Source organism: Babylonia areolata, chromosome 6, assembly GCF_041734735.1.
Source record: "Babylonia areolata isolate BAREFJ2019XMU chromosome 6, ASM4173473v1, whole genome shotgun sequence".
Classification (NCBI taxonomy): Eukaryota; Metazoa; Mollusca; class Gastropoda; order Neogastropoda; family Buccinidae; genus Babylonia; species Babylonia areolata.
This window is the reverse complement of record NC_134881.1, coordinates 5,579,647-5,587,947: the sequence shown is the minus strand read 5'-3', so window position 1 is coordinate 5,587,947 and position 8,301 is coordinate 5,579,647.

The window sequence follows — 8,301 nt, the reverse complement described above, 5'->3', positions numbered from 1 at the left end:
GATGGGTTAAAGGGGAAGATTTTTCTGAGCTCTCGGGTCAACAGAATGATGTGTGCATTCCCTTTATCTGCATAGGCATGCTGTGTTTTATCCGCTTTATTGTTGAATAAGTTGCAGCTGTTAAAACAGTGCATTGTTATGTTCTAGTATGCTTCACACATATGCCAAGGGAAGCAACCACATAACACACGATTCTAATTGGGTTGTTGCGAGATGTAGTTCTAAGGGCATATTACTGGAACAGAGGCCATCCCTGTTCTTTGAGCATGGCGCCATCAGTATTGAAGAAAGGTCTTGGATAGTTGTCAGGGCCAGCTTTCCAGCCTGGGTACCCTAGGCCTGCAAACTTGATACATGTGAGGACCCACCGCTAACTGATAGAGGGGAGGAGGTGGAATTTTTGTTTTATGTCCCGTCACACATATCGGTGATTGAAGACATTTTGTTAAAGTATTTATGAATACATCTGAGTATTATCAGTTAGAAGGGGTGGGAGATGTGGATGAATGGAGGGTTGGGGGAACCTGGCCAAATGAGGGTAAAAATGTGGGTGAAATTTGGAAGAAAAAAAAACCCTCTAAATACGGTTACAGGAAATTACTTAAAGGACTTCGTAAAAGAGAAGTCGTTAAACTGACAAGCGAAATAACTGATAATGAATGCAAAAAGTCAAAAACATCAACGTTCTCAGTCACTTGTGAAGACACACTTTCGTGTACAAAAGGCTTCATCAATCTACAGTGAAAAACTATATGCTCAATTGTCAGGTTACTAAAGCATATGCACTTGACATTAGAACAATACTTGGTCAGTGGTGTCACTGATTTTGCTGGGGAAAAGTAATGATACAGGGGAGTGTAATCGTGCAAGCAGTGCAAAAATGTATTTCTTTCAACTTTCTGTTTGTGGGTCGTGTGCTACTTGATCAGTCAGTCGCTCTTACTTAACCCTTGGACCGCTGCTGACAGGGATGTTCGCCCGAGGAAGACTGTCTGCCACCTGACCAAAAGAAGAAAGCTCTCACAGGTCAGAATGTCAGTCGTCATTCTGTGTCTGGATTTCCTCCTCTTGGGACTGCATTTACTTTTTCCCCAGCAAAATCAGTGACACCACTGACAAGTATACAAAACATAGTAATTGCGCTTGCAGTTCTCGCTACACTGATCTCATTGCACCATTTTTCAGCAGTCAAGGGTGTGGGGAAAAAACATTGAAACTTGTTGTGTTTTGTTTTGTTTTGTTGAGAAAGAATCCTTTTAGGGGGGAGGAGGAGTGCGACTGTTTTCTTGCCAGTAATTTTTTTTTTTTTCAAATTTTTATTTTTGAAAACCCTGCCGTTGGAAAAGTACAGTTCTGTTTGGGCTGTTAGGCCAGAAGTGCAGTGCACTTGTTGACTGCTGAACTCGGACTTCAGCTGAGTGTGTACTGCTTTGCCCCTCAACTGTTTGCTCCAGTGCAAAGACAGCTAATGCTTCTCTTTTTTTTTTATCCAACAGGATTTTTTTTTTCTTTTTTCTTTTTTTAAAGAAATGTGTTATTGAGTATTGATGTGACCAATATATTTCTTCAATATATATATATATGTAGAGAGAGTATATATATATATATATATATATATATATATATATATATGTAATATATAGAGAGAAAGAGAGAGAGAGGGGGGGGAGTGTATAGTTTAAGATACAGCTTACACAGAGACGAAAGAAAGTTACATTTTTCATGTATTTTACACTTCGGTTTTACCAGAATTTTCCTGTCATTGCGAATCAATATTTACTGATGAATGTGTGTTGTTTTTTCTGTCATAAATACTATTGCTTTGTTTGGGTTGCAAAAGAGATACTTCTTTTTATTTCATGATTCGACATAGCTGTTCTGCACCCACCCACCCCTCCCCAACCCCCCCTTTTCATTTTTCTCTTTCGTTTTTTTTTTTTAAAGATTTTAATTATTTATCCCTATGGGAGAAGCAAGGCTACAGGTGTTTTATGGTTGTGACCTTTTAGAGAGCATACATACAGTCCAAAAGGTCTGAGACATGGTTTTTTGTTGTTGTTTTTTTACATTGCAAATTCTATATTTTTTGTTGATCTCTTCTCTCTCTATTGTCTGTCTCTCTGTCTCTTCTTTGTATGTGTGTCTGCCTGTCTGTCTCACTCTCAGTCTCTGTCTCCTTTCATTTTTTTTTTTCCCCCAGTGGTTTTGTTGCGTTAACAGTGCGGGACCTTGAAATTAGTTTTCAGAAAGGACCTGGAGTATTGTCTGTGTGTGAGGACTTTGTTCTGCGCAGAGAACTGATGTCAACTTGAGAACAATCTGTGATGCCATCTGTCCCGATTTTGTCGTATCTTGCCATGACTGATGGCAGCACTTTGTTCCTCCAATGTTGCGCTGCTGTCAGAATTGTTCCGAGTTTTTCGGTGAGCTGGGGTCACCCACACATGGCAGGTGGTGGAGGTCGTGAGTCGCTCCACTTGTCTCAGGTGCTGATGCTGAGTCAGAGGTTGTCAGGTGTGCGTATTCACACTGAATCCGCTTTGAGCAGACACCTATCAGCTCATTTGCTGAGCAGGAAAGGGTTGTTGTTTTTTTGACTCACTTGTGTAAACAAAGTGAGTCTATGTTTTAACCCTGTGTTCGGTTGTGTGTGTGTCTGTGTGTCCGTGGTAAACTTTAACATTGACATTTTCTCTGCAAATACTTTGTCAGTTGACACCAAATTAGGCATAAAAATAGGAAAAATTCAGTTCTTTCCAGTCATCTTGTTTAAAACAATATTGCACCTCTGGGATGGGCACAAAAAAATAAAAAATGAAGCCTAATTATATGCAAACTGCATTTACTGTTATATTTATATTTTTTTGTATTCTCTAAACTTGGCACTTTGATCTGATATTCTGACACAACAACAAGAGCAGTCATTATTATCATTTTTTGTTCAAACAGGAACTTCTTTTGCTAAGCATGGAATTTTTATTTATTTTGCAAACGTTTTGGTGCATATAGTAAAAAAGGGAAATTACTCTGTAATTAATGCTAGGGGACTTAATTTATCACAAGTGAGTCTTGAAGGCCTTGCCTCTCTTGTTTTTCTTTTTATTCACCTTTGATTCCACTTTCCATCCACCCTGTTTCCTCCAACTCACCATTCAACTCAGCCCTCCCCTCCTACCTAGAATTGATACTTTGGACATGAAGCTAAATACCAATGTGACAGGGTCTTGGTGCTTTTTTATTGGGGGGAAAAAAAAGAGGAAAGAAAACGGACCTGAAAAATGTTCAAATGCTTCATTTGCTACAGAGTGCCAAGGGGCTGGCTGTTCCGTACTGGTAGTGTGCTGTGTTGGCACTTCTCTGCTGGGGGGTGTTGAAGCTGACATTTTCTGAATTGATTGTTGTGCTGGAATGTTTTAAGCGGCTTTGTGTTGCCAGGCTCTGTGTGGCTACCGACATGATTGTGCATATTATTGATGATGATATGGATACTTACATAGCGCCTATCCTCAGAGACTGAGCTCAAAGCACTTTACAGACGCGGAGTCATTTGCACAACAGGCTGCCTACCCAGGAAGAGCCCACTGACAGCTGCCATTTGGTGCTCATCATTCATTTCCTGTGTCATTCAATCAGGTTTCAACAGCTGCCATTTGGCACTCATCATTCATTTCCTGTGTCATTCAATCAGGTTTCAACAGCTGCCATTTGGCACTCATCATTCATTTCCTGTGTCATTCAATCAGGTTTCAACAGCTGCCATTTGGCACTCATCATTCATTTCCTGTGTCATTCAATCAGGTTTCAACAGCTGCCATTTGGCACTCATCATTCATTTCCTGTGTCATTCAGACAGGTTTCAAAAGCTGCCATTTGGCACTCATCATTCTTTTCCTGTGTCATTCAATCAGGTTTCAACAGTTGCCATTTGGCACTCATCATTCATTTCCTGTGTCATTCAGACAGGTTTCAAAAGCTGCCATTTGGCACTCATCATTCTTTTCCTGTGTCATTCAATCAGGTTTCAACAGCTGCCATTTGGCACTCATCATTCTTTTCCTGTGTCATTCAATCAGGTTTCAACAGCTGCCATTTGGCACTCATCATTCATTTCCTGTGTCATTCAATCAGGTTTCAACAGTTGCCATTTGGCACTCATCATTCATTTCCTGTGTCATTCAGACAGGTTTCAAAAGCTGCCATTTGGCACTCATCATTCTTTTCCTGTGTCATTCAATCAGGTTTCAACAGCTGCCATTTGGCACTCATCATTCATTTCCTGTGTCATTCAATCAGGTTTCAACAGCTGCCATTTGGCACTCATCATTCTTTTCCTGTGTCATTCAATCAGGTTTCAACAGCTGCCATTTGGCACTCATCATTCATTTCCTGTGTCATTCAATCAGGTTTCAACAGCTGCCATTTGGCACTCATCATTCTTTTCCTGTGTCATTCAATCAGGTTTCAACAGTTGCCATTTGGCACTCATCATTCATTTCCTGTGTCATTCAGACAGGTTTCAAAAGCTGCCATTTGGCACTCATCATTCTTTTCCTGTGTCATTCAATCAGGTTTCAACAGCTGCCATTTGGCACTCATCATTCATTTCCTGTGTCATTCAGACAGGTTTCAAAAGCTACCATTTGGCACTCATCATTCTTTTCCTGTGTCATTCAATCAGGTTTCAACAGCTGCCATTTGGCACTCATCATTCATTTCCTGTGTCATTCAATCAGGTTTCAACAGCTGCCATGTGGCACTCATCATTCATTTCCTGTGTCATTCAATCAGGTTTCAACAGCTGCCATTTGGCACTCATCATTCATTTCCTGTGTCATTCAATCAGGTTTCAACAGCTGCCATTTGGCACTCATCATTCATTTCCTGTGTCATTCAGACAGGTTTCAAAAGCTGCCATTTGGCACTCATCATTCTTTTCCTGTGTCATTCAATCAGGTTTCAACAGCTGCCATTTGGCACTCATCATTCTTTTCCTGTGTCATTCAATCAGGTTTCAACAGCTGCCATTTGGCACTCATCATTCATTTCCTGTGTCATTCAATCAGGTTTCAACAGCTGCCATTTGGCACTCATCATTCTTTTCCTGTGTCATTCAATCAGGTTTCAACAGCTGCCATTTGGCACTCATCATTCATTTCCTGTGTCATTCAATCAGGTTTCAACAGCTGCCATTTGGCACTCATCATTCATTTCCTGTGTCATTCAATCAGGTTTCAACAGCTGCCATTTGGCACTCATCATTCTTTTCCTGTGTCATTCAATCAGGTTTCAAAAGCTACCATTTGGCACTCATCATTCTTTTCCTGTGTCATTCAATCAGGTTTCAACAGCTGCCATTTGGCACTCATCATTCATTTCCTGTGTCATTCAGACAGGTTTCAACAGCTGCCATTTGGCACTCATCATTCATTTCCTGTGTCATTCAATCAGGTTTCAACAGCTGCCATTTGGCACTCATCATTCTTTTCCTGTGTCATTCAATCAGGTTTCAGTCACGCACACATATTCACTCATACAGACATGTAACATTTTAGTTTATTACCGTTTTGTTTACTTAACCCATCATGTAGGAAGCCGTACTCTGTTTTCGAGGGGGTGCATGCTGGGTATGTTTTTGTTCCCATTACCCACTGAACACTGACATGAATTACAGGATCATTAACGTGTGTATTTGATCTTCTGCGTGCATATACACACGAAGGGGGTTCAGGCACTAACAGGTCTGCATATATTGACCTGGGAGATGGGGGAAAAATCCCCACCCTTTACCTACCAGGCGATGTCACCGAGATTTGAGCCAGGGACCATCAGATTAAGTCAAATGCTTTAACCATTTTTTTAGTGCACACACATAGAAAGAGAGTGAATAATAAATCAAAGCCCAGATGTGTTTTCCATAAGGCGGTAGAAATGTAAAAGAAAAATAATTTTAATTTCAAAAGTCTTGGTTTAACTTTTAACCATTAAAACGAAGTTGCGCTTTGGGTGGGGAGGTGGTTTTATATGTATAAAAATATTACATGCATTAAACTGCTAATAACAAGCTTTTTTGTTGTTTTTTATGCTGATTTTCCATTTTGTGGTGCTGGAAAAGTTGTGTGGAAGTGGTAAGATTTTTGCCAGTTCTTGTCACCCATCTCTTTCGCTGCTTGTTTTTAGATTGAACTCATTGGGTTTTTTTATGTACATGTATCAGAGTAGATGGGGCATTTACTGTAATACGTTGAGAGCACTCAAGGAACAGTGCATTTATATTTTCAGATCCTGAAGGCAGTATCACAGGAAACAGGAACGCCAGAGATATAAAAGAAAACTTGGAGGAAAAAATTCAGTTTTAGCTTCCTGGTTTTTTGGTGTGTTTTTTTTTTGGGGGGGTGACTTTTTTGGCAGCACCTTAGTTTGAGTTAATTAAACAGTAAGCCCAGAGATGTTCCATCAGTCTCACTGAGTGAAGCCTCGAAGAGGTTTGCTTGTTTTTATTTCTGATACTACTGATTCCAAGCCTGCTGTTTAATATCGTCTCATGTAAGTTGTGGACTGCATTTATATTTATTATTATTATTTGTGCTTGATTTTGGGGGGGCAGTTCTTAACACAGATTCATGTTCTGAAAAAGTTCTTTGTACATATGGTACAGGTTGAATATGAGTAATATGTGGAGAACATGAGCTTGTGCATTGACCAAAAATTTTTTTTAGTTGTGGAAAGAAGTGAAAGTAAAAGATAGCTCAACGTTGTGAAAATGATAAAACCCATACTAAAGATAGCTCAACGTTATGAAAGTGATAAAGCCCATACTTTTTAATATCTGAATTAAGTGTATGATTTTTAATCATTTTGAAGTGGCCCTTGATGCCTTCCAGGCTTATAACCTGTGATTGAATCCACAGTAGTGTTTGCAAAGATTTTTTTTTTTTTTTTTCTCTCCAAAGTGATGACAATGAAACTTTTGGGGGGTTGTTTTTGTTTTGTTTTTTGTCAGTGCTAGATTTACTACGATTGTTTCATGCGTCAGATGATCAAGTTCTCTGATCATGACAGCAATGCATTTTCTGTTCATTTTATTCATTTTACGGGTGTTAGGATTTTTTATTTGTCTGTATCAGCCTAATTTTTCTCTTTTATTTTCCCCCCTGCTGTGAATGCTATTTGGAATTCATGTTTGCTCGTTTATGACATTCACACAAAACAGAATCCGTTTAAAAATATGTGTATATTTTGTGCTCGTTTTGTTGATTGTGATTGTGGGAAGTTCAGGTTGGATGTACTTTTAATCTTTGTGAGCAGTTTCAGGTTGAAATACTGTCATCCTTGGATTTGTTTTCTCCCTTAACTATAATAGTATTGGCTGATTTCTTTTCGGTGTCTTCTGTCTGTCTCATTTATTGAGTAAAAAAAAAATCTGAATAAAACTGTGTCTTGGCGTGTTACTGTGTGCATGAGTGAAGGGGTTTTTTGGTGGCGGGGGGTGGGGGGGAGGCAGTGGGGAGGGGGGCATTGGGAGTTTGTTGTTACTAGGGCTCTCTCTCCCACACACCCCAACTATTGCCTGACCTTTCTCCACTGGCTAGCATTTTGAAGATTATGCCTGACTGGATGGGGACACACCCCTGACAATCAAGAAGGAAGCCACCTATGAAACACACACACACACACACACACACCCCTTGTAAAGTTAAACCATCTGAGCTTATTCACTTTCACAACCTTTCTCACCAACTGAGATCTGCTTCAAGATGCCTGACTATGTCCCCAGCACAACAGACATCATCACAAAGCGATATGGTTAACGAGCCTCTGGGTCTGTCACTCCTCTTTGGAATTTGATCCCTGAGAACATTAGAAAAATGTCTTCTTTTGCTCTTCAAATAAGCAGTAGAATACTTGGCCACGTTAGCCAAAGCCTTGCACTCCTTCCCCCAACCCTCCTAACTTTCTGAATCAGTTGCAATGGGTGGGTGTGGGTGTGTGTGTGTGTGTTGTCTGCTTTGCATGTATTTGATTGTTTCATCTTGTCTCGTCTCGATCTCCTGTGTGTTTATGGGTAGGCAGTACCGTAAACACAGGACCTAAGCGTGGAAATATTAACGTGCCTATAGAAATCGCATTCATTCATTCATGTTATTAGCAATTCTTGCTTTAAGCCCAGCCAGCCACAAAGGTCCACCATATCAGAGCTGGAGAAAAAAAAAGTAAGTATCAATCCTATTGATTCTGAGACATCTCCTGCCCCCCCTCCACCCTCAGACCACCCAAAACACATACATACACATCCAGAAAATA